Here is a 27,212-nt window from a genome sequence, read left to right as displayed (position 1 = left end):
ATTGCCTTTATTGTTCATACTTCTAGGACCATTCTGGTCATGACAATTTAAGTAATCTCTAAGAAGTTCCAGAATTTCTCCAGTCTTCTTTTATTCTGAACCCTCACCAGAATCTCCTTTAATGCTCCATTCACAACAACATAAGCTTTTTATAGCCTGCTCCTCCAAACTCTTTCAGCCTCTGTCCATTACCTAGTTTCAAAAACTAGGTTTCAAAAACACTTCCACATTTTCATGTATTCATTATTAGCAATGGACCCACTTCTCAGTACCAATTTTCTGCCTTACTTTGCTCTAACAGAATACCTAAGGCTGGGTAATTTATTAAGAAAAAATGTTATTTGGATCACTGTTCTGGAGTCTGGGAAGTCCAAGAGAATGGCACAAGTATCTGGTTGGCTTCTGCTAAGGGCCTTCTTACTGCCTCATAACATGGCGGAGGACATTCATTGACAAAGAGGGCAAGAGTGTACTTGTCAACTCAGGTTTCTCTTTTTCTTCTTATAGTGTCACTAGTCCCATCATAGGAGCCCCACCCTAATAACCATATCTAATCCTAATTATCTCCCAAAGGACCCACCTCTAATCAACATATGAATATGGAATTTAAGTTTCCAATATATGAAACTTGAGGCACACATGCAAACCATAGTACTTTCCCTCTGCCTTTTTCTAATCCAGTCATCTCTCTTGTAGATGTAAAGCTTTCTGTCTCAGTGGATTGTGCTCAAGCTCCCCTCTGGGCCACACCCCCCAATCTTTCTATTTTCTCTTTTGAACTTAAAGACTGCTTTTGATATTATATTATAAAGTTGAAATTGCTTATCACAGATCTCAAATTATAGTACATAAGCAGACCACTTCATCTCTGCTAATGTGGAATAGTAAAAAACAAAACATGGAATTGTAGAATACAAAAGAGAGACAATAAGCTTAGAGGTATAGCAAATTGCCCAAAGTGCTACATGAGTTGGCATCCTCTCAAAACAAATTAAATACCAGAGAAGGTTTCTCATCACACTAAATGTTTGCTGCTGTATTGGAATTGGATTATAAACTGGAGAATTTAGACATCCTTCACTTAAGCATCTATTTTTTTTTTTAAAGAAGGACCGGCAAGAAGGTCCTTACCAGATGCAGCCCCTTGATCTTGGATTTCTCAGCCCTTGTAATAAATAAATTACTTTATAAATTACCAAGTTTCAAGTATACTTTTATAAGCAACAGAAAATGGACTAAAACAGATGAGAGGATGCGGAGTATGTTCAGCTTGAGATGCTACCTTGACCTGCAAGTGAAGGTAACCAGGATTCTGGGAAGGACATTCATGTTCTTAAGCCACCAATTTAGAGGTGAAAGAAGAGATTACAGGATGAATCAATTGTGAAGAAAGAGAAGACAACCTGTGTCTAAGTCCATTTTTGAGTGTCATTAAGTAAAAAGAGTCTAGGGGCACTGGCTCAAGCCTGTAATCCCAGCACTTTGGGAGGCCAAGATGGGAGCATTGCTTAAGAGCAGCAGTTTGAGACCACAACAGACAGCAGAGTGGAACCCTGTCTCAAAAAAAAAAAAAAGCCAGGTGTGGTGGCACGTGCCTGTAATCCCAGCTATTTAGGAGGCTGTCCAAGAGGTTGAGGCTGCAGTGAGTTGTGATTCTGCCATTGCACTCCAGCCTGCATGACAGTGAGACTCTGTCTCAAAAAATAAAAATAAAAAGACAGAAAGAAAGAAATGAAAGAAGAAGAAAGAAGAATCTCTTTAGAATCTCAAATAACAGCAGTCATAGGGAATTGTGAAAGTTGAAAAGGGAATTAACAGAAGACTACTGTCAATAATATCAAATGCTTCTTGGACATCAAAGATGTTGAAGATTCAGGAATGACTAATAGGGGACCATTGATGATACCTCAAAGAGAGTAGTCTCAGTAAAGGAACAGGAGCAGAAGTAAAATTTCTAGGATTAGGAAGAGTCATAAAGTAGATGCACTGAGGGCTGATCACTTTTTTTGAGAAAGCTGGTGGTGGAATAAAGGAATCAGGTGAACAGGAAAAGTCATTTTAAGGTGTGTTGGGGGTGCTGAGAATATATGCTCAAAATAGAAAAACATTGAAGAAATTGTTTCCAAGTGTACTATTAAATATGGTGGAAAGAAGACACGTTGAAAAGCTTTCATTATACTTTTCATTGATATTATAATATTCTTATTCAGAAGTATTCAGTACAAGTAGATTGTTGCAATTTATCAGTGTTCCTAACTTTAAGATTTTATGCAATTGGTCCTAGAGTTAACCATGCCAAATGTATTATGTTAGAAGCATCAAATCAATTTAATTGTCTACCATAAAGTCAAATTCCTCCTTCCACCAGTCATTGAATTGTATATGTGGAGACTTTCCAATCATAACTAGTGGACATGGGATATTATGAAAAGAAGTTCATTAAATCTTTCCTATTTTGAAATGTGGGTGACTATATGCCATTGAATTCAAAGGGACAAGAAAGTAATATTGTTCATATTTTGACTATTATTAATATTTTAAAATGTTCATTCAAATTACTTGGGAACTCTGAATTGATTAGTATGCCAAGAAAAATATTGTGTGAAGTGAAAATAGAAAAAGAAATTACATGTAAGTTGTTAGACTATGAAAGCAGCATACGTTGGTAGGAATTCAAAGTGAGGCAAAAATATAATGCAACCAAAGAAAAAAAATTTGGACTCATTCTAATATGTTAACGAGACCACACCTAGAACAATGCATTCAATGTGGGATACCGCTAACAAAAATGAACATCTAGGAAACTGGAAATAGTTCAGAGACAAGCAATAAGAATGATTACGGGTTTGTAAAGACTGAACTGCCACAAGATTAAAAGGCCTTATATTTGTTTAACGTGGCTAACATGACTTAAAAGTGAGCATGGTATCTGTTTATAAACATCTGAGAGCAGAGTGTAAGCATGGAAGAAGGAGTAGAGTTGCCTAATATGCTACTAAACTGATTCAACTGGAGAGAATTTTCAAGAGAAAATCTAAAAGTAAATATAATGAACTTGTCTCCCAGAAAATGTGCATTTCCTTTCTTTTAGAGGCCCTGCCAAGAATGAGGAAATTTAGCAGGTCCCCTGAAGATTTGATTTCTTCACTTTCACAAACTAGTAGAAACCTTTTTAAGCTTCATCTGTCTGCACAAAATTACTCAGAAAGTGTGTTTATTTTTAGATTTTAGAAAACCGGCAGCATAGGACTTGGGCAATCATATTTTATCTTCATTCATTCTTGTAGTCTGTCATCAGTAGAGAGGTAGATTAAAAGACTGTTCAACCTTGTTCATATTAAGGTTGGTCTTTAAAACTTCATACTTCCAAAGCTCAAATGGTTTGGCTTAGAATTTACTAAGAAACAACTGAATTATTGTATTTTTGAAAAATTGTGTATACTTCCAGCTGGAGTTCATAGATATACCAAAAGGTGCTCAAGAGATTTACTTTGGGATTACTTCTATAAGCATCCAGTCCTCTGCATTCTTTTTTGATAAATTTAGTGTCTTATACCATTTTTTTAGCCTAAAATCTGTTCTTACTAAAGTAATGACCTGGTTTTCCCCTTAAAGTTGCTTTTAAATGATATTAAAACAAAAATTATGCTTTGGATTATGAGCTCCTAGAGTGCTGTGTTTGTTTAATTTGACTTACACAAAATCTAATGCCACAACAGTGCCATGCACATTTGAAAAATAAACAAATAGTAAATGGTAACTGCAGAGGCATCCCATTCCAGAGGAATTGGTTAAGGGAATTGCTAATAAGTGAATCTCATATTTCCACTGATTTACACAATAAAGTATTATATTTTTTATCTCCCCACTGCTCCCAAAACACATCCCTTTTCAGACTGAGTTGAACATGTACGAATATTCGGAGAGCCTGACTCATGTCATGCAGGGCCCACTGGTGTTTTTGAATCACTTCAAGAATCTGGCAGCAGGTATCTGACTTCAGTTTCCCCCACGTGTCCTTCTTAGGCCCTTTGCGCTTCTTCCATTGTTCTACTTTCCTTCTCTTCTTCATTGTCTGTACTGTATTGCACTACTGGGCTAATAGATGCTGGGGAAGGGTAATGAGTAACTGGTACAATATTTCAGGAAAGTGATTTGCTTTTTAATTGTGTACTTACGAATTGTTTGCATTTTACCACAAATAAGATAGTAAGCAAAACAATAAATAATACATGAATTTTAAAAATACGCCTCAACTTCAGAGACTTCAAGTATACTTTAGGCAAGAAAAGCAATAATTAAATAAGCACAGAATTTAAAAAGCAATACCTCAAAGTAACTTGGACTCAACAATTTTGTTCCGGTAATGAAAAGGGGAGGCTTGAAAATATCTCTTGGAGACCCTGAGGGACATATGGAATGTAATTCTTTAAACCAATGTTTCTCAAACTGTATGTGAGATAATTTTAGGTGGTACACGAGAAATAACTTTTATTTCTACAATATAGCTTCCTTTGCAAGATCATCTTCTATTCATGGCGGGTTTTATTAGTTTTCCATTTATGGTGACTATAAAAAAGTCCTTTATCAGATAAACTTACTTAATAAAAATAGGTTATTTAAAGATACATATAAGTCAATAATATTATAGGTGATATGGCTATAATTATAAAAGTGATATTCAATGTAAATGCTGGAAATAAGGCTCATTTAAGCAAACAATACATTTTTGCCTTTATAACCCTAAAATTCTGTTTCCTATGTTAACCTTATTTCAAATGTGGACTGAAAATTGACGTTTTATCTGACACCTAGTGGTGTCCATGTTAATATATGTATATTTAAGACAACTATTAGAAGGTAGTAATATAAAGTCAAATAACTAATATATTATTCTGGATTTTAAAAATAATTTCTGTACATGTATTCTTATCTAGATATATAAAAAACCATGCAGAAGCAAAGTGACCTTGAAAGCAAGGTCAGTGTAACTGAAAAATCTGACTTTAGAAGGGTACAAAGAAACATGCTAAGAAAACCCACCCTATATTTATGCTAAAGTATGAATTTTTATTTTATTCCAATTATGCATCTCCCACCTTTATTTATAGGTGAAACTAGCACATAATGTTTTATGCCAAAATGAAATTCAAAATGTTGTTGCCTTTTTGGACAGTATTAAATTAATCATTGTACTTAATCCTTACATGATATTTGCTATAGCCACAGAACATTCTTAGACACTATGATTCACAAAACATTTAAATTGCATATTTGGCTTGTAACATATTACACATTAAAAAGAATTACTATTTTTCTGAATACAATTAATACTAATAATAATATCACAGTGACTAAGAATATGGACTTAAATAAAGGCTGGCTTGAAACTCAGGTCTACCAATTAGTAGCAAGCTTCTAAAAATTCTGAGCCCTTAGTTTTCTCACATGTGAAATGGAGAAAATAAACTTACAAAATTAATTAAATCTGTCCATTGATATTTTTCTCTCCAGTGTATATTAACTGGCGTTCCTCGTTAGGCCAGACTGTGCTCTCAACCATGCTCCAAATCCCCTTTGTGCCAACCCCACTGCCAGAACCCTTTCTACCTTGAGAACCAGAAAAGGAAACATTATGCCTGGCAATGCCTACACCCTCCAAAATAAATCTGCAGGAAAGAACACCCAGTAAGTGATGAGAGCAGCAACGACTGCCTTTATTATTCTAAATTTACAACACCACCTTTTCTAGAGCCTCTTAAGCATTGTAGATAATTCCCCACTCATTAAAAAATAAATTGTAACCATAAGTATTCAGTGTTGATACTGCTTTTGAATTGGACCGTGCTCATGTCAGTTGCAGAAGACCAACCTAAAGTAGAGGATGAAATCTTTTTTCTGAACTTTTTTTCAGAACGTAACTAAGTGAATATATTAAAACTAAACTTTCTTTGAATGGGAATAATTCTATGAATTAATCTATAATCTCTTAGACCACACCTAAACTGATGTAGACGTTGTTGTATCATAGGCTTTGTAATTAGAGACCACTGGATTTGTCTTTGGAAAAGTCACTCATGATACTTTGGGCTTTGGTTTCCTCACCTTTTATACCGGCTTAATAATGACCACGGTAGAGTTGCCATGGAAATTAAATGAACTCATGTATCATAAGTGACCAATACAATGACTGACACTCAGTGATTTATCAATAAATTAAAACATTTATTATCAATATGACAAAGAAGGTGACGTTAAAATAGACAATAGGTTTTTGGAAGAAGTGATTAAATGGATGCGAAATTTATGGATTATTTATTCCGTGCTACCACTGCTGTGTCCCCTGGTTGTGGTATACACACGTGTGCGTATACAATCGTAAATCCTATGTGGGCGCGTAATGCATGCGCAGAAGGCTTAGGCACGAAATGTCATTTCAGCAATGTGCCCAGGGAAGCTCTGACGCCGCCTTGGAAGTAAGTCGTTGCTGCTTGACCTTTGGGTGTCTGGGAGGGATGCCTATACCTGCACCCAGCACTGGAAGGGGCCCAGGCCCTTCCCAGCACAGCCTATCCCCAGACTGCTTAGTCCTTCATAACATATATCTCCACGGAAAAGGGTATTTTCTCCCGTCAGAAAAAGCGCCCCAGTCTGGTCTGGGTTGGTTTTTATTTCACGTTGTTGCAAGTAGGCGAAGTCCCTTCTGTCTCCTCCCTTGGGGTAAGTGGAATGGAGTCCGGCAGGGGGCCCGCAGTGGCCTGCACAGGGGAACTGGGTAGCAAGAGAGTTCCAGGCAATTCCGGGGGCTGCCCCACAGAAGCAGGTGGGGATCGACAGTTGCTCTCTCACCCAGCGAGGAGAGCGCGGTCGCGGGTCCCTCCCCTCAGCCTGGAGACTGCAGCCGCTCGAGTCGGCCCGGGTGGGGGCGGGGTGGGGGCGGCGCGGAGGGCACGGAGATTACGGCGGCGCCACCCGGGACATCCAGGGCCCCGAGGCCCTGGGCGGTCCCCACGCGAGATCGCAAACCATGACAATAGGCAGTCACCCGAGGTCGAATAAAAACGGAGTGGGTACCCCGCTCACCGCCGCCCCCCGCGTCCCTGGCGGCCTGCCCCGAGGCCCCCGGCGGCCTCCAGTGCCCGCAGTAGCCGGCGACGACGTCGCCCCCGCCCCACCTCCGTGCGCAAGTGCGAGGCTGCCCGCAGCGCGGCGCACGCTCCGGCCGCTCCCGGCTTCCGCGCAAAACTTCCATCCTGTCCACGTGAAGTTGTCGCTGCCTTAGAGAGGGGGAAAGAGCTGCGGGAAAAGCTAGGGAGTGACGACTGCGGCGGCTGGGCGCGCTCTCTCTTTTTCTTTTCTTCTCCTTTCCCCCCTGTCGCAGTCCGGAGTTTTGGCTCCTCTCCTTTCCTCCTCCCCCTCGGAGCCGGCTTCTCCCCCCGCCCCGCTTCTCCCCTGCTTGTGTACGCTATTTGTTGTGGGGCGGCCGAAGGGGATGTCCTGTTTTCACCAGAGGCACAGCGCGAAGGGGAAACTTCGACACTGGAAGGAACGAGAATAAATACTTAATTACGGACGCACGGAACCGCGGCTGGGACAGATACTTCGGGAACCCGAGGCGGACCGGGCGACGAGGTGAGTGTCCCCTTCTTCGAACTCCCGCCCCAGGGCTCCCGGGGGGCCTGAGTTTGGAGAACCCCCAAACTTTCCGGGAAAGTGCGCGAGGCTCTGCCGGGGACGCCGAGCGATGGGGACTGAGGACGCGCAGCTGGACGGTGCGTGGGCGCCTGCGTCCCCGGGGGGCACTTGGAGGCCGGGTGCCCCACGCCTAAGGGCCCGGGCCCCTCGGACCGCAGCGGTGCTTTCTGCCCTGGAAGACGTCCCCACGTCCCAAGGGTCCCTTCCGAGCCTGCCTGTCCCTTCCGGGGTCGGCGCGGAGCCTGCGCGTAACGGCGTTCATCCAGCAGTCCAGCGCGCGGCTTCTACCTGCACCCAGCCTCCACCTGGCAGAGGCGCGCGCATCGGGGTCTCCCCCACATCTTTCTTATGACGTGTATTACTTTCTGATGACCCCCTAGATGGTCCAGGCGCGAGGATGCTGACCTAGAGTCCTTCGGAGGATCACAGGCGCCTGGGCTTTCCCGGTGCCGGGTGCGTGTGTACTTTAAAGGCTCGCGTTCTAATCTCCAGGCACTGATCGGGCTTTTCAACTGCGGCGATCCCACTTTAATAGTTTTTATGTGGCGTGGACTGAATGTCTCCTGCAGTTTGCCAGGGTCGGTGAAATTAGAAGCGCCTTGTCAGAGCAGTCGCGTTCATTGGCTCGAGTAGCGGGTGCCATGGAAGGCTTATAACTTCTCCAAAGGAAGGGACCTGGCTGAGGAGAGCAGGTTTTTCTCTCCTTCCAAGCCTGCTGGGTCTGGGGAGGCTTTGGGACTTGAAATGGTTCGGATTTTTAGCGTGTTGAAGCGGGGTTTGGAAGTAGACGTGTGTGTGCTTGTTTTATTCTGCGCCGCACAGCAACCCGAACTTTCGTTTGGTAGCACTTGAAAGAGTTTTCTCCCTTTGTCTGCAAGATTCTGGACAGTTCGGAGCGATTAGGGAATTTGCGGACCGAGTCGGGTGGCAGAGCTGGGGCGAAAGCGGAGAGCGCAATTTAATTTTTGTTATCTCTTCCCTGCTTGGGGGCACAGTGTCTCCCTTCACCACCACCCCTCTTCTTCCTATGAAGACAACGGGTTTGCGCCTGGGGTGACAGTGTGTGCGGGAGGGTGGTGTGGAAACTGTCCTCTCTCACCGCGTCCCCTGCGCCTTTCCCCGCCATCCCGAGCGGGCCTAGAGAGTCATTCATGAATCTTAACCTGAGGGCAGGGGAGGAAGGTGCAGGTCCCTTTGCCCTTTCTGCCAAGGTGCAGAATAGCGCCCGGGCGTGTGTTTTGGTTCCAGAGCAGTTCCACGTGGAGCAACTCCGTGTGCGTGTGTGTTGTGTACTTGATCTGTGAGGAGGTAACAGGAGTCTGGTGTTCAAACCCAGTGGGCCGTTGGCCATTAGTTTGCTTTCCTGGCTGTCATTACAGACACTTCCAAAATCTGATACCTAAGAGAACCAACAGGTTAGGTTTCACATTAAGAGCTCATACTTAACAGTTTTCTTTCTCCCTTACCCCTTTTGGCTTGGCACCCTGGGATCAACGTAATTGTTGGAGCGAAATACATCTCCTGGAATATGGCATTTTGTTCCTCTTCTCATCTGCAGCCACTTTGTGAACCCTCGGGTGTTTGTCAGTTTCAGTGCGGGCTCCTGCGGGATTTAGGTGGGAGTCTTAGGAGCGTTTAACAACCGCGGGCTCCCCATCAACAGCTTCTGAAGTTTCACTTACACGTAGGTGACTGACAGGATTGAAAGTTGACGATGGTTTTTTTGTTTGTTTGTTGTGTTGTTTTTGTTTTGAAAACTGTAGGGAAAGGATTGTACTTGAATTCCTTTCCCGGGTACAGTTTGGTTTTAAGTAGAATGAGTGCCTCTTTTTTTTTTTTTTTTTTTGGTTTTTTTTGGTCTTTTAAAATGTTATTGGCAAGCTTAAACCTGAAGAACCAAAAACTAGAGGGGGCAGGGAGAGAATCCCCCCCAAAAATATTTGATACGTCATATGGAGCGTTTTAGGAGACTGCATTCAAAGACATTTGTGTATTTTTAAAAATAGCATTATCCCAAGAAACAAAAAGCAATAGTAACAAGAGACGAACTGTTTTGTGTCGAGCAAGACTGCCAGAATCTGATTTTTATGGCAACAATATCGAAAGCAGATATAACTACACCCACATTTATTGTTATAAACCGTAAAAATAGTTTGTTCCACCTGATTAAAAGTTGTAAGTCATTCAAAGTTAAACCAGTATTTAGAAATGACTGTACAAGAATGTTAAAACCTTTGACAGCTACAGCTTTGAAAGCAACATAATTAGATTTGTTGAAAACGGCTCCTTTCTTTGATTATTAGGGATATGTACTTGTCTTTCATAAGAAGTAAAGGTCTAAAATCAATATGGTTTTCAAAAGCGTGTTTTCCTTTGTAAATTTCCTGAAAATAGTATGTTTCAATATTTAAAGACCATTGTAACTACAGGTTGGTTCACAATTATAGCTAAAATAAGATTTACTCAGTTATTTTCTTTTTATTAGTATTTATTGAATATTTGAAATTGAATTTCTCATTTCCAAAATAAAACGTTTCACGTATATGTATTCACAATTAACCTTTCTTTTAAGTAGTATGTTTAAGTTTTAAAATTTTAAAAATCTTAAGATTTGTATAAAAAGGAGTGATTGTATAAAAAGGAATAATCATTATTATTAATTGTTAAGAAAAATAGATGCTGAATTTCAGAGGGTTTCTGGAAGCTGGAGAAAAAAATTGTCTGCATAGAAGTTTCTTTTTTGAGGGGTGACTTTTAGATGAGTTATTGTCATTTTGCTATATATATTTTTTCTTTTAATAAGCCTCTTTGGGTTAAAAAAAAAAAAAGAAAAACAAGTTCTTCATTTCTAAGAGTTTCCTTTTTATTTATGTTGTACTTTGGGGTGTAAATAAATTTTACATAGCCACGGGAAATAGAGTATCCAATTTCATGTTTTCAATCTCTGTTGCAAGCTCTAAATGACTGATGTTGTGTCTAAAAATATATTTATATGGCTTGATATTTCATTTTTAAATTTTATGCATTGGAGTTAGATTATTTGGAATATTTAGAAAGGTAGAATATAACCATGACTATTGTTATAAAAAGTTAGAATGTTAGGAAGTTCACATTCTGACTTTCAAATAATCAAACTTATTTTGCCCCACAAAACCTCACAGGTTTTATACAGATTTCGAAAAGAGGGGAGATAATCTTTTTCAATACTTAGTTAAGTGTTAAGTAATTTATGAATGCGAGTATTTATGGTGCTTTCTCATTATCATTTTTTTCTATTAGGTAAATGCAAGAACACTGGACATTCAGTAAAAACAGGCCCCTGTTTATAAGGAGTTTATTCACCATAGTTCTGTATTGCAGCTGCTGATCATATTTCATGGAGCTGTTAAAGCACTTAAAACCTAAAATTAGGTACTGTCTGGTTGTAAATATTTCAGATCACTCATTTAAGAAATAAATAGAAAAGCGTGCTATCAAAAGTAGGAAACGTTTTGAATCCTCTCATTGAAGAGCTGAACAAACCTCTATCAAAACACCTTCTTCTTTTTTTCAGTGAGAATATAATCTTGACAGTTTCTTTTTCCAAATGGATATTATTCTTACATGAACTAAATGCTAAACTCTTATAATGTGTCTCCCTGTAGAGTATCTTAAACTAATTATATTCAGAAATACAGTTGGGGGATTTTATTACAATGGTTACTAGGTGAAGGAAATCAACACCGGGGGAATGGGGTGGCACTGCAGTGTACCTGCTTCTCTCATGAATTTTTCCTGCTAAACTAAGAAATGACATGCTGTTTCAGGCATTTGCCTTGGAGATGGGTGAGATGCAATATGTGTAATACTGCATCTTATAGTTAGATGTGTTTTAATGAAGGGGACACTGCATATTCATTAAAATAATTTTTGGAACCAAACTTGGAGTCATTTAGCTTGAACTTAAGTGGAAGAAAATGAGCAAGAGTTACACATTCAAAAGAAGTACAGGCAACTTTGATTGCTTTTAAGAGGTTTGAAGACTTTGTAAACATTACTGTCACTCAGTATTGCTTGTGGAGCTGTTCATTAATATACGCCTTGGTGATACGTCATTTTACGCTTGAAGTTTGTCATTCTTAGTGTTTCTCCATCCGTGTTTTTATTAGTAAAGAGATACTGAACATGAACACCACTATTCTTACTCCCTGAACCCCTTTCACACCTCCAGAAAAAGAGATGAAGCTGATTAATTTAAAACAGAAACCATTTTGTGTTATCAAAACCACATTTATATAGTGATTTGAGACAGTTTCAGAGAGTGCACCTCTGAGTCTCACTGTAACCTTTTTTGTCATTGAAAGGTGCTAATTGATCTTAGGGCACTGACACAATAGTATAGTTTGATATTTGAAACCTTTCAGAGTTGGTCTGGCCCTTTTCTTATCCTGAGATTTCAGTGCATGAATGATGAAGAAAGACACCATTCTAAAATACCAGAAATTCTCATTTTTTTTCCCAATATGAAATGTTTTAATACAGCATGTTCATATTTGTAAAGCTTTTATTTATATACAGTAAGTAATTTTATTTTAATGTACTTTTGGACTCTAGCAGAAAGACCTATATGTTCTATCGTGTTAGAATTTTTTAGTTTTTTTTTTTTTTTCCTGCGTGGGTAGTTTATTTAGGTTATGATTTTTAGGCAAAGTCTGATTCCTATTATCGCATGAATATTTTCAAAGTGAAATTGCTTTAAACCAATGTGGAATAGCTTTCATATCACCAAGGCATATATTAATGTAGGTATCAAATATGAGAACATATTTTCTTCTGTATATTTATATCCTAAAGTGTATTTTTAAATAAAAGTGGTCACTTTAGATAATTGCAATTTGGCTGTCATTGTTACTATAATATTAATCCCTCTCACCATCATAACATCATAGCTAGCATTTACTAAGGAATTTCATGCAAAACACTGTTTTAAGCATTTATATGGATTAGCTAATTTTAATCTTTTTAACTATGCCGTAAATTAGGTACTTTTGTTATTCCCATTTTACAGATAAGGAAGCTGAGACCCAGTCATGCAGCACAGTGGAGCCAGGGTCCTAACTCCCCAGTATGAAGCCAGCACCCTTATCCTTAAGCATGTGCTAGACACTTGCTTCCATCAGTCGTATACCACCATTTTTAGGTGGTACCTGAAATTTTGTTTTAATAATACTTGTATAGTTATGTAAGGATAACTGAATATTAGAAAAATTTGTTAAATTTTGTATTAGACCTGTAATATCATGGGCTATATTGTTTGAGACCAGACCAGAAAAAGTATTGAAGTCAAAGAAAAAAAAATTAAGTATCTGAAGAAACATATTAAGTAACAGTGAGCAAGAATATGGCTTAAATAACCACAGTCATGAAGGCTGGACAGCAAATGACTGAATTTGGAGAAATGCTATATTTTGTAGTGTTTCCCAATTATCAAGAATTTATGACCAGATCTTTTAAATATTTAACTCACATGTAGAATTTTCCTTTGCTTTTCAAGCCTTGTCCAAATTGGTTAAATGTTATCAACTTTGTATTTTCTTTGTTTGTGTATTTTGTTGTTTTAATGCTGGTTTTGAATCTCAAATCCGCACATTTATGTTGATCCAACTAATAAGGCTTGAAGAATTAAAGAGTGCATGATGGACTTCTGGAGGCAGGTTTAAATTATAATAGAGACACCCATATTTTGGAAATACATTCAATTTATCTGGTTATTGCATGTGTAAGGTTTTCTCTAGGTAAACACTTTTGTTTTGCTGTTGATAACCTGTTTTACAATTTTATAGTATTTTTCCACTGAAGCAGTGGTTTTCTATTTTTTTTTATTTACTTATATACTCAGCCACAGATCCTTTCATTTACGTGGAAACTGACGATATGCCCAGTAGAGAAATGTGCCACTGCTCTGGGTGAAGCAGGATGTAGGTGGCCTGAGAATGACTCACCAACAGTACCCTCTCACCGTGGCCGCCTCTGGAATTCTCTCTAAGTGTCTTCAATGTATGGAAACTGCTGCCAAAAAATTTGAGTCTTCTGACAAAAGGGGTTAATTCAGAGTACCTGCTCTAACATGTTCATGTGGCGTCACTAAAAATCAGACTGTCAGATACCGTAAAACATCTCCCAGTGTGATATATCGCAGAAAGATGTGTCTACTCTCACTTGTATAACTTGAGTATCCTTATTAACCAATCTTCAACTTCGCTTTAGCGCTGAGAAAATTAAAACTGATCAAAATGTTCCCTATGTGTAGTTCCAGGTCTGAATGAGGCACAAAGGGCTTGTACCTGCAAAGGTTGACTTTATTAATTAGAACATCTTTCCAACTCTAAAGACTTTAAGAAGAAACGCCAGCAGTGGCCTAACTTGACATGATTTTAGATTTTCACGTAAATTATTGCTACTGTTTCTGTTGTCCTTTCCCCCTTTCTTTTTAAAATGAAAGGGACATTTCTTGTGAAAGACTACAATTAAATCATAAAAATTTACATTCATGTGCCATTAAGTTTAATTCTACTCACAAAAGCAATAGCACAGAGTTTGAAATTCTATCCCTAATCAAGTAGGTGTACCACATACCGGGAGGGCTCATTATCCACAAGGTCATATATACAATTCACAGACCTCTGCGTATACCCAACGGAGTGATCTATTCATTATATTTCACCTCGGACTTTGAACTCCCTAATGTTAAAAGATTTGAAAAGAACCGAATGTTCTGATTAAGAGATTGAATATTTCTAACTTAATGTTTTCAGTATGTTGAAAGTGATAATGACTTGGGGTAATCAACAGATCTCTACATTACCTAATTCTTTTTACTTATATTTGAATGCAAATATATATTCATGTATGGTTATGACTCAAGTCATTCTCGCCAAATTTAATCATGTAGTGGGTGAATCACATTCAGATTTCCTTTTGCAGGTTTCCCAGTAATCTCAAACAATACTTCTAGTAGGTAACTTAAGCATGCAAACCTCAATAAACCTGTCAAGAACTGCAATTCTACTGGTTTTTTTTTTTTTTTGCATTAACTTTAGTTGATAAGATGATGCTACTGTTATTTTTCTTAGTTGACCCGTGAAGAATTTTAATTTAGGTCTAGTTTTTTTCCTTTAATTGTTGACTTTAGTTTTTAAAGGTTTCATTCATGAAAATGGTTAGCAAAGTTGTGGGTATTTGGTAAATGCTTGTTAAATGCTTTTTCATTATCAGTGTTGCTGAAGACTTGCAAATTAGAGTGGGATGGATAGAGTTCTTTTCTACTCTGCATAGCTTTGAAGACTTTGGCGCTTTCATTGTATTCTTATAGTTTTACATACCATTCCTAGGAATATTTAGAGAGATAATTGTTGTAACCAAGGTCACAGGTTTAATCCTCAGGTATTCAAATTAGCTTTAGGTGGACAGTTGTCCTATACATGCTTGTTCATATTAATGTCTTTGTCTTAACAAGTATAGTTATCATATCTTCATTACTCTCCTGGGGGCCCATTCTGGACTGTGTTGGAGCCGTCTCTGACACTCTCTCCCATCCCTAAGATATTCAACCACATTTGTTCATGATTTTTATTAGGTCCCTCCTGGACTTAAAATTCCCTGAAAAATTTGCCTGCTGCCTATAGGGCAAATTCCAAAATTCTGTGCAGGGAAGATAACCCTTCATACTGAGAACCTTGCTCAAGTTGCTCTTCTCATCTCTTACTCCCCGCTCACAACTCTCTTCTCCAGCTGTATGGAAAACTGCAGTTCTCAACTATACCTTGGACATTTCCACTTCATTTGTGTGTGGAATGATTTTAAACATTACCCCTCTCCCCCTGCAAATATCTTTTTCTGCTGCTTTTTCAAGACTTAAGGCGCAAAATGTTACCTCCTCTGATAAGTTCCTTTGACCTCCCGAGTCTGAGTTGGACGTTTCTTTCTCTTTACTCCCAAAGCATCCGGCTTCTACATTTAACGTAGCCCTTGCCACATTGAAATGTAATAGGTTACATTAGTCTAAATCCTGCTTTAAGCTAATAATTTACTGGAAGGATTAGCTGTATTTGTCATTTCTGTATCGCTAATGCACAGTGCACTGCTGGACATATAGTCAGTAGGTAGTTGTTATATTCCCATTGAATGAATGAGTAAAGGAACTGGGAATGAGAGCAGAGATTGTGACACTGAACATCCCCCACTTGAGACTGGGAACAGTGAGAAGGGCAGTGACCATTACAAGGTGAGACTACCTCAAGAACAACCTCAGGGGTTTTTGGTATAAACCCAGTAGAATTGCAGCTGTGAATCCAGACCTAGGTTATATGTATGCATATGTGAATGTAGAAGTGTGTTTATTTCTTACCACTGGGAAGTCAGTGATCTGGTGGATAAGCCAAGGATCCTGAAAATCTCTGGAGATACGGTAATTTCATAGTACTTGAAATCTGAGGGACTCAGTTCTTCTTATAGCACAGCGACTAAGTAGAAAGAATATGGGGGCTGGGCTCAGTGGCTTACACTTGTAATCCCAGCACTTGCGGGGGCCGAGGCGGACAGATCATTTGAAGTCAGGAGTTTGAGACCAACCTGACCAACATGGCAAAACCACATCTCTCTAAAAATACAAAAATTGGTTGGGTATGGTGGTGGGCGTCTGTAATCCCGACTGCTCAAGAGGCTGAGGCAGGAGAAGCACTTGAACCCGGGAGGCAGAGGTTGCAGTGAGTCAAGATCACACCACTCCAGCGTGGACGACAGAGTGAGGCTCCATTTCAAAAAAAAAAAAAAAAAAAAAAAAAGAATATGGAGCCAGGCCACTTGGGTTCAGACCTCAGCTCTGACGTTGAAGAGTTTGTAACATCAAGCACATTACTGAAATGGATTTTGCTTCAGTTTCTCATGTGTAACAGAACATGCCTCACAGGTTCTGATGAGAATTCAATGAGTAAATATATGTAAATATATTTAGAGTAGTGCTTGATATGAGCATCAGTTATTATTACTATGATTGAGTATCTTTCATTAGATTACCCCCAAATGTTCCAGAGGTATTTAGAGCCGAAGGTCTTTTTTGGGGGGCTATGGATTGGTGAGCATAAGTGGAGTGTCCAACAGTCCAAGTATAAATTAGATACTGTGGGTCCTTGGCAAATCCGAGGTTGTATTTGGAGCCTTAAGAGAAGACACTATAGGTGCTCAACAGTTGGCATTGACCATTTACGTTGTGCAGTAGTATTTCTTTTATTAAATATTTCCACATACAGTAATCCAGATTTCTTTAGAGCTTTAATCTGTGTGGTTCCTCAACTACTTTAAGCAATTTTAACCACATTGTATAATGGTGGTACTTTATAGCCAATATTTAAGTTTCCTCAGTTGCTTTTTTTTAGCCTGAAGGTACAATTATGGGAATTTGTATAGTTTTCAGTAGTGGGCTTGGTGAACTCAATGTAAACTTTTTAAAAGGTAACTTTACATATTGTTATGATTCTTACCTTGGAGAGACAGTAGGAGGTTATTAGTACCTCTACTTATAGAATTTATCACTGGGTCCTTGGATTCAGATATAATGGTTATGTGGCAGGATGGGGCTGAAGGAAAAAGGAAAGTTAAAGTATTAATTGTCAAGGTCTCATTTTTACATCTTATCTGGAACTGCTACCAGGTGTATCTCTATTTTTTTAAATGATAATATTGATGTTGTACTTGAATTCTTCAGTATATTTAAATAAGAGTTTTTCAAGCAGTGGTTATTGACATTTTGAGCTGGATAATTTATTCAGGGGATACTGTCATGTGTCTGGTTGGATGCTTAGTGGTGTCACTGGATGCCAGGAACCCTCCCTCCCCTGGGTAATGATGGTGTCTCCAGACACTGTTAGGTGTTCTCTGGAAACAAAATTGCCTCTTCTTGAGAACCCATAACCTAAGCAGATCGTAATATCATTTGATATAGTCAAAAAACTCCCAGGGCTCTGCATAAGAGGATTGTTCTATTTCCAGTCGAGTGTGGAGAATCCTAATACCTTCCTCCCAAGTTTCAACATGAAGTCAAACAATTCTCATTAGTCTGTGTTGATAGATTAACTTTCCACAGAGGGGATATACAGATAAGCTTCACACAGATTGGCCATCTCCAGCATATTTTCCTTTTCTGGAAATAATATGTGGGTGGGAGTAACAATATCTGAGAGACAGTATATAGGAAGTAAATATTTATTTGAATCACCTATGTGTCGGTTCTTCCTGTTACTTGTCAGTGGATACTTTGGAATTATTTTTGAATAATGACCATTGCCTTTCCATTTCTGTGGGTAAGTATTCAGTAATAAGAAACTTTTACTTTATTAAGTCTGTAGTGTTAGAAAGGGTAAAGTTACCAATAATCACAACTGCTCAATATTAAAATACTTAATGAATTAAATCATTTGTTCATTTGTAATGAGAACTTTTCAAAAGAAGTATGTTTAACTTTCAGTTGTAACCACAAGTTCAAGATCTTGAGTTAATAACATTTGTATAGCTGGAAGAAAGTAAAAATGAATATATTACATGTAAAAACTCTCTTTCGTGAATTCTCAGATCCAAACTTTTATGTTCTCATTCTATGGGTTTGATGTTGACCGATACATTTTATCTATGAATTGATACATAATTGATGTAAGTAAATATGACTGTTGTCTGGGCACTACTCTTACATAATTTAAGCGTATATGGAAGACATTTCAAAAATCACTCGCAAAGAACAAAATGGGAACAATAATGTTCACATAAAGTGAGAGAGGATAACTTTTCCCATATGAGTTTTGGGTTGAATTTCAAAACTATTCTGAAATATGAAACATTAATATTATAAATATATGATTAGACTAATTTTCTTAAGAGTTCTAAACAGTAGAAAATTTTTATCTTGTTAGAAGTTGCAAAGGTACTTGAAATTCTACACATATGCATTGTCTAATTTAGTGGTTTTACTTTAATTGTATTAGGTAGATAATCATGGAAGCAGTCAGACGAACCTAGAGATTTCACATCATTTACTAATTGATGCCCAAGTAGGCAGGGTAGAAGTACTTGAAAACACACACACACACACACACACACACACACACACACACACACACAATCTGTCTCTTTCTCTCTCTCTTTCTCTTTCTCTCTCACTTCCTTTGATTTGGGCTTTCATTTTGAAATCTGTGCTTAGGTGGCAAAGTGGCTGCAAATACAGCATACTGTATTTGACCAAAATATTTTTCTGTTTCCTAGGTGGAGAAGGACCCTGCATAGCTACTTGTTAGCAGAGACATAAAGTGGGTGCTGGGCAACCCAATGACAGGTGGGGGTCATTCTCGGGGAGTGTCGCGGAGAATTTAAGACAGGGGTTTAAATCACAGATGGTGGGGGAGAGTTCTGCTTCATTCATGGACGGGAGGTCCAAGGAAGGCACAGCAAACCACAGGTCCATCCAGGCACATTATGCCAGATATTGAACAGGAAGCCTAGTAGTCCTTTAGTTACCGGAGAACGGCCAAAAACCCAGAGATTCTGTTTTTCCAAATGAGCACTTCCTAGGTTCATAAATCAAGGAACCCCGCAGAGAATTCAAGTCACATATCTCCTTTCTCAGGTTGATTCTTCGTATAGTGGGTCCTAATGTGGTAAGACTTACTTATAAATGTTTTATTTCTTATAATGCCATCAGTCACTTCCTTTTTTTCTCCCTAGCATATTCTCACCACCCTTATCCTCCATGGCCCCAACTCCCTTAACCTACTTGCCTAATGCTCTTTTGCTGCCTACCTGAACTACAAAAAAAAAAAAAAAAACAATCTACTCATCTTTCAAGGCTTAGCTCAAATGTCACCTCCTCTGTGAAGCCTTCCCTAAGGCCCAGGCAGAATTAATTCTTTTCTCTGTGTAATACCATAGCACTTTATTTGGACTATTAATATAACAGCACAGTGTGTTGGTGTTCATTATATGTGTCTGTCTTCTAGAGAGATTTTGAGTTCACAGAGGGGAGAGATCATACCTTTTTTCCCTCTGTAACCTCAACACCTGGGGATACAGATGGAAATTAGGTAACTGCACTGTTCCATGCATGTCTTTAAAGGGCATAGGTCTCAAACCAGACATCTACAAAGGATGAATCTTGTTTACTTTTTGGAAAACTGGTTCTCTTTTGCTTGTGGTCATGGAAGCTGGTTTATTGGTGATTTTCTACTCCAACTTATTTAAAGCCTCATTTGTACCAAAGTATTACTGATTTTTCTAGTGGAAGGAAAGGTATGTCCAGCATACATAGGTATTTTCAATAAACTGACATTTAAAAGACAGATTTCTAGTTGAGGTTTATGGTCTTCATAATTCTAGTTTTCTCCAGAAACAAACCTTGATCTCTTTGGTTGACTTCTGCTGAGATCAATTTCATGTTATTTTGAAGAATTTTTAACCCTCAGAATTATAGATTTCATTTGAGAGAAAGCATGTTCTGTATTTGTTTGTGTCAGTGTTTCAAAATGTGGGGAGCCCAAATCCGAGATGTATCTATTAAAAATATATGTGGCCTTTTGGTGAGGGAAGTTACATCTTTTTTTTTCAGGCACAATTGAGGGAGGAAAAAAATTTTGTTTAGTTTTTAGTGGTTTGTTTTTAGGCATTTTCCATACAAAGATGAGCAAGACCCTTCAAAAACCACCAATTTGCTTATTTAGGGGGGAAAATCCTCCTATGTCCAAAAATAACATTAAATTAAGATTATTGTTTCCAATAGTTTCAAAAATTGTGGTTTTATTTTCTTGTGTGAGTCATTTTTGAGCATAGTACAGTGCATGATTGCACTACATCATGACAAAGCATATTTGCTCTTTGCTTTAGTGGGTCACTTTATTTATCAGAGTCAGATCATCAGATCAGAAGAGAGATTTAGCCTAACCCTTCCATTTTGCAGATGAGTTGCTGTATTATGTGACCTTAAGACCTTAAGTCATTTACTCAAAACAAAACAACAAAAAAAGAGAACTTCATGCTGGGGACCCTTCATGCTCCCAGCTCTACATCTTACCACTTCATTTTTATTTGTTTGTTTCTGACGAGGAGTTGAGAAAGCTGGAATCACTACCTTTGTGTATATCCAGGCTCTGCCACTCATCAGCGATGTGACTTTGGTCATATAATTTTCTGAGTGGCTGTAAGCCATAGTTCCAGCATGTGTACATAGGGAATAATAACAGTACTCGCCTCATGGAGTTGTAAAGAATAATTGAATTCATGCAGGAAAGACACTTGGTTCAGTGCCTGGCCCACTGTAAAAGCTCAGGTTATAGTTTGAATTGATATCTTGGAATAAATTGCTGAGTGTATTTGATATTCAGAGAGGGAAATTCGTGCTGCTAAAAGCAAGTTTTTTTTTTACTCTGTTATTTAAAAAATACAAATAATTCATACTTTGTATAACATATTACAACAGAGATGATAGAGGTTACTTTTATTTTGAGAGGAATGACCAGAGGGAGCAAGAGAGAGGCTTCTGAAATGCTGATTATGTCTTTTATCTTGGTTTGGTTGCTGGTCATGTGGAAGTGTTTATTCAATAAAAATTCATCAGTGATCAACTTTTGATTTATGTATTTTATTTTACTGTGCATATGTTATACTTTCTTAAAAGATTTAAAAAATATGGCTATATTTAAAGTAAAAAGTGTATTTACTCATTTCTTAATCTCTGCAAATCATGGTAAGTTTTTATACTTAGGTGTGTATCTTTTCAGGCATTTTTTTTCTATGTACGTGTAAATGTAAGAACTATATGAGGATGTAATTTATTTTCATTTTACATTTTAACTCCAATAGGATCATTGATCCTTAAAACTTGCTTTTGATCTGCTGAATCTTGAATATTTTTCCACATCAGTACATATGCTTTTGGGTGCTTCTATTTAATCTATGCAGATGTTTCATAATTTCATTGTTCCCCTCTTGGTGTATGTTTACGTTGCTTTCAGATTTTTGCTATTACTAAGTATGTTGCATTGATGATTTTTATGTCTCTTTGTACACCTGCCAAAAATATCTGTAGACAAACCTCTAGATGCAAGATTAATAGGTAAATATGTATGTGCATTTTCCATAGAAAGTGCCAACATACTTTTAAAAAAGATTTATGAATCTTGCATCTTTTAAGGTAGTATTCTCATCTTTATCACAAAAACCAGGTGCAAAAATTTCAACTTAAGTGAACCTTGTAATTATTTGTGCTCTGGTTAAGAGGAATCGTTATAGTGGTATATTGAATATATACATATAATTTATATAATTAGTTTCTCAATTAAGAATAGTTAGTATTCATTTTTATGAATGTATATTATATATACTTATGGTTCTTAAGTCCACATGGTAGGAAGAAATAAATCAGTATATATTATATTCACTACATTTTTTACTTAGTACCATCAAATATTTGCCAGAATTATTAGGAGAAATGGTTGTAACTCTCATGCGATTGGTGAGAACTTATGAGGAATGATATATTATTATTCTAGTAAGAGCCTGCTCTGTGCCAGGTATAGTTCTAAGCACCTTACATATATTATGATAGCTTTTTAACATAGAAGTGAAAGGTGCAGACATTGTATAAATAATAAATGACATTACTCCATTCTAAGTATGTTGATAAATATTATTACACATGTCACAATATCAGTTATGTCGTATCAATGACTAATTTATAAATCTGTTACTTATCATAATCTGTTTAATGTGAAGATAAAAATTAATGCATCAAAATTCAGAAAATTGCTACTCAAGTGCTGGCTAAAGTAATCTGATAGATACAATTTTAAAATGAAGTATATTAATCTGTTGATTTTACTGTTAGGTTCTTACATGTAGAAAATTCTGTCTCTGGAATATTCAGTTCTCGTAGTTTTGGGTTAAGATTTTGATTAATCTTCAATGGTTATCTAATGCCTTTAAAAAGTAGTGCAACTCAGAATAGCCAATGTATTCCTCTGGCATTGAATAAATATGGCTATCAATTTTTGTGGGTTTTTTTCCTGCAGAATTTCCTGTTATTCTAAGGGATTCAATAGGACTTACACATATAAAACTGAAAATTATATTACTATGGGGAAACTGCTTTGTGCCTTTGAGAAGGAACTCTCTTGCTAACTTAAGTACTGTGTGTGTGTAGAATAGCTAATATTTTCCTCCCAAGAAATTTCATGTATTCAGTTAAAACACTCTTAAATTGATTAAGGATTTGTTATATATTTCCAGAAGCACTCAAGAGTACTTTTATGGTTATAAGAGTAGAGTGCATTAGAATGCCAGAAACCAATGAATACGCTAGAGGCCTTCAAAACTGTGCCCGACATTCCTGACTTTACCATATAAACATGTGGGGTAGGCTGGAAAAACAAAACAACTTTCCTTCCCCCAACGTAGGTGAGACCTATGATGATAACACTTCAACTGGCTTGAATATTAATTTGATACTTTTTCTGTTAGAAGTAATTTTTATTATTTAGCAAATGAAATGGAGAGGTAATAAATATGACTGATACTTATTTCTCGAGTAAAGTATTATTTTACATCAGATTCGACCAGTTACCTTTATCCTTTTTGGAAAATGTATTATACAAACTACCACAGTATTTTGCCTGTTAATCAGGGAAGCTAAAAAGCGTTTTATAAACATTGAATCAAAACTCTCACTGCTGTGAGGGAATTAAATTTCAAGCAATATACTCCTTTTATAGGGTGAGAAACTGAAGTATGGAGAAATTACGAGGTTTTCCCAAAGCTATACACTGAGTCATGGCAGACATAGAAATCAACAATTCTGTTTGCCTGATTCGATCTGAAACTTCATGAAACGTAATTTATCCATTTCCTGACATGTGCTTTAGAAGTATATTGCCTTATTTGCTTATTTATGTGCTCATCCATTCATTCATGCATTTATGCACTGTTGCCTGTTTATGCACTCATTCACTCATTCATGCATTTTGAAAGAATCTGTGTTTTTGTATGATACAGTCTTGATTTAGGGACTATAAATATTTTGAATATATATATATCTTAGATATTTCTTGAAAGAAACTCATTACATTTTTTTCACAATCATGAAAAAGAAATTAAGACATTAAGAAAACCAAGCTGAATTGTCCAAGTGTGGGCCATAGCAGTGTCTATGGGCAGCACCTGAAGCTAATTCAGGAGTGAATCTAGTTTGTTCAAGTGCTTGAACAAGAACTGGCTGAAGCCCTGGAGGAGATGCCCGGGGCATAGAGTGGGGACCAGGAAAAACTATGGCACTCTTAGAGAGTACTATAAGGACTAGTATCCACATCTCTGCCACCTGATGTCTTTGTATTTGGTTGAATCAAGAGAGAGGGGGCAAATTATTCTGCTTCTCATTCTGCCATCTTCCTGAGTTTCAGTTCTCACATTTTAAATTCTTTTTTATTGAGATCTTTTTCTTACTAGTTTAACCAGTATTTTCCCACGCTTTCTTCACCAAATTCATTTCTTTCCACAAGCTTGCAGAGTTATATTTAAAGCAAATAGGATTTCTCTGGGTCAGACCTCACTTTTTGATGGAACTTCTGGGGTCACAAGGAATTTGAAATGAGGAAAGTGTCTAGCAACTTCCCTCAGCCCAGTACCCTGTAACAGAGACCTCAGAGTACATAGTGATGACACCTGCCCTCCTCCCCTTCTATAGAGAGTTTAATGGGCAACTTTTTTTGGCTTGTTCTCTTGTTCTTTTCTTGCAGCCCCAAGACTTAGGACTCAGACTTGGTTTCTGCTTGTATGGTTTTCCAACTCTTCCCTTCGAAGCGTTCTTTCCCAGGAGGCTTTTCAGGTCCAAGAGCATTTGGACCCCTGGGAGCTGAACTTGTAGATTCTACAAAGAACGTCCAAGTACCAGGCAAACCACATCTTCCTGTAGCTTAAACATTAGTCTTTTTTTCCCCCTTCAGTTTTACTGAAGAATAATTTAGTCTCCAACAAACAAGCAAACAGACAGAACCCTAGGGTCTTTCTCAAAGGCGCATTCTTGCTGCTTTGAAGATTATCATCATTAATTTCTATTTCAGCTAATTGGTTTTCCTTTACATTTTTATCTGGGTATAAATGTGATACTTTGGTATACATTAATGTTGATCTATATTAATATGTCAATTTATAATTGAGTGATTTAAAAATGATGTTGCACTATGACCTAGTTTATATCTACCTTCCATTTAATGCATTTCCTAGGCAATTATGCTTTTGTGGCTCACTGAATTCCCTCATAATTCCCTGTTGGGAAACAAAGATTTTTTTAAAATTGAAGATATGCTCTTGTTAACCAGAGGCACTGTACTTAACTTGAGAAAAAAAGATTAGGAGTGACACGAATGACAGCATGCTCCTAATATCTAACAGCCTGCCATACATGTGAAAGCAGGATTCAGTTTATGGTTTGTGGCTCTGCTGGGCAGGCCAGAAACTGGAAGTTTTGAAAAGCAGATTTTTAAACTAATATATAAGGAATAATCAAAAGAAAGAACAAGGAGAGGAGGTGGTTCTATTCATTGGAGCTAAGAAGCTTCAAGTATTATACCTACAGACTCATGTGATCAGCCTGTTAATAAATCTCACCTATTTCTATCTTCCTCATAATCCCAAGACAAAGAAAGAGAACTATATAGATTCCATTTGTATCCATTCTCTCTCATTTTCTTTTTCTGTGTCTCTTAATATATCTCTCTCCAAATTTGCCCATAAAGTCAGGACACATAGCAGGGAAGCATAACGTTGAGTTCAATCAAATCACCAAATGTATTTGATACATTATTTTCTGAATTCTTACAACTTCAGCCCTTTTAAAGGTCTTTGGCTTTTTAGAAGCCATAAAGGCAGTTTTTGGTAAAAGTGGCCGTACTTTTAATTCAGTTACAGGGTCAGTGGAATGATTGTTATATTCAAATGCTACAAGGGGATTTATTGAGAGGAAAAAGGGTACTCAAACTTTCCTGGATGCCTCGATTAAAAATCTGGATCAGTAAAATTATCCTCAAGTGTCCCAAATTTAAGGAAGGCAAACAGCATCTTATTTAGTTACATTCTTAATTAGTATTCATTATAGACACAATTCAAATCAGTAACTTGGCATTAAGTGAATCAGATTTATTGCTATATTATGTAACTCTCATGTTTACTTTGTTGTGTTTGGGACTCCTCCCTTCCCAAAATAAAGAATATGACTCACCGGTGTCACACCTTGATTCCTGAGACATTAATGTTATAGCAAAGTTGCTTGGAAAGATATAATTGTGTTTTTGTTATTGTTTTTGTTGTTATTATTTTCTTTTATGGGGATGGGCACTCACTTCTTGAGATTTACCAGATTTACCTTGTGGTTCACAAATTATTTCTTTAGATGTATCTAATTTACTGTTTAATAAGTTTGTTTCTTGTAAAAAAGTATAGTGGACATATTTTTAAAAACATTTTTATGGCTCTCTTCCGGATTTGTGTGTGTATTTTTTTCGTGTGTGGCTTTTCCATTTTATTTCTATTTCTTTTGTGTCTGTTTTAAGTATACTTATCTAGTTTTTTCCACATTGCTCTGTAGTTTCAAATTCTTAGATTCCTAATTTGTTATTGTGGCTACTCTCTACTGTGTTTTGTTTCTTTATGTATACAAAGAAATTATAATATATATTTTTTTTCTTTTTGAGATGGAGTTGTGCTCTGTTGCCCAGGCTGGAGTGCAGTGGCACGATCTTGGCTCACTGCAATCTCTGCCTCCTGGATTCAAGTGATTCTCCTGCCTCAGCCTCCCAAATAGCTGGGATCACAGGCGCCCACCACTATGCCCAGCTAATTTTTGTATTTTTAGTAGAAACGGGGTTTCACCATGTTAGCCAGGCTGGCCTCGAACTCCTGACCTCAAGTGATCTGCCTGCCTGAGCCTCCCAATGTGCTGGGATTACAAGCATGAGCCACCGCACCTGGCCTGTAGTTTATAATTTTTGGTGGATTTCTCTCTCAGAACCCTTTGTACTCTATGGAGCAATTTTGCCTTTCCCTGGAGTCTAGGGATTTCAGACAGATCTCTAGGTCAGTCTTGATTTTATTGTTTTTGGCTTGAGGTTTCCATACCACAGATGTGGTAAACATTTAGAATTTACATTTCTGCAAGGCTGAAGTTTTGATTTATCTCACTCAAGTAATTATTTTCTTTTATTCTGTTCCCAGAGGCTCCATCATAGGACAGGCTTCTTTGCTGAGTCTGATGGTGGGCTGAGTTTTTCTAGCCCCCCTCCAATAAATGTGACAAACTTTTCAGACTCTCTCCTCTGTGGATTGCCTCTTGCTTTTGCTTCCTGCCGATCGATCGCCGTAAATGAAGATAATGACAACAAAACAATAACAGCAGAAACACAAACATACCTTTTCCATATCATCAATTTCTCATGAATTAAGGTGTGATACCTGAA

General features: G+C 37.7%; 1 protein-coding gene across 14 annotated transcripts in view; it reads left to right on the top strand.

Moving 5' to 3' along the window:
• Positions 1-6,583: 6,583 nt before the first annotated feature.
• Positions 6,584-27,212, top strand: part of EYA4 (EYA transcriptional coactivator and phosphatase 4) — a 282,485-nt gene continuing 261,856 nt past the window's right edge. For 13 of the 14 annotated variants that reach the window (XM_050787987.1, XM_050787985.1, XM_050787986.1 and 10 more), the window contains exon 1: positions 7,213-7,632. The gene's annotated coding sequence lies outside the window, so the exon portion shown is untranslated. Of the gene's footprint in view, positions 6,721-7,212; positions 7,633-27,212 lie in introns of those variants that run through there. The other variant, XM_050787975.1, reaches the window with a different exon arrangement.

This window comes from Macaca thibetana, chromosome 4 (genome assembly GCF_024542745.1).
Source record: "Macaca thibetana thibetana isolate TM-01 chromosome 4, ASM2454274v1, whole genome shotgun sequence".
Classification (NCBI taxonomy): Eukaryota; Metazoa; Chordata; class Mammalia; order Primates; family Cercopithecidae; genus Macaca; species Macaca thibetana.
This window is presented reverse-complemented; position numbering and strand designations above follow the sequence as displayed.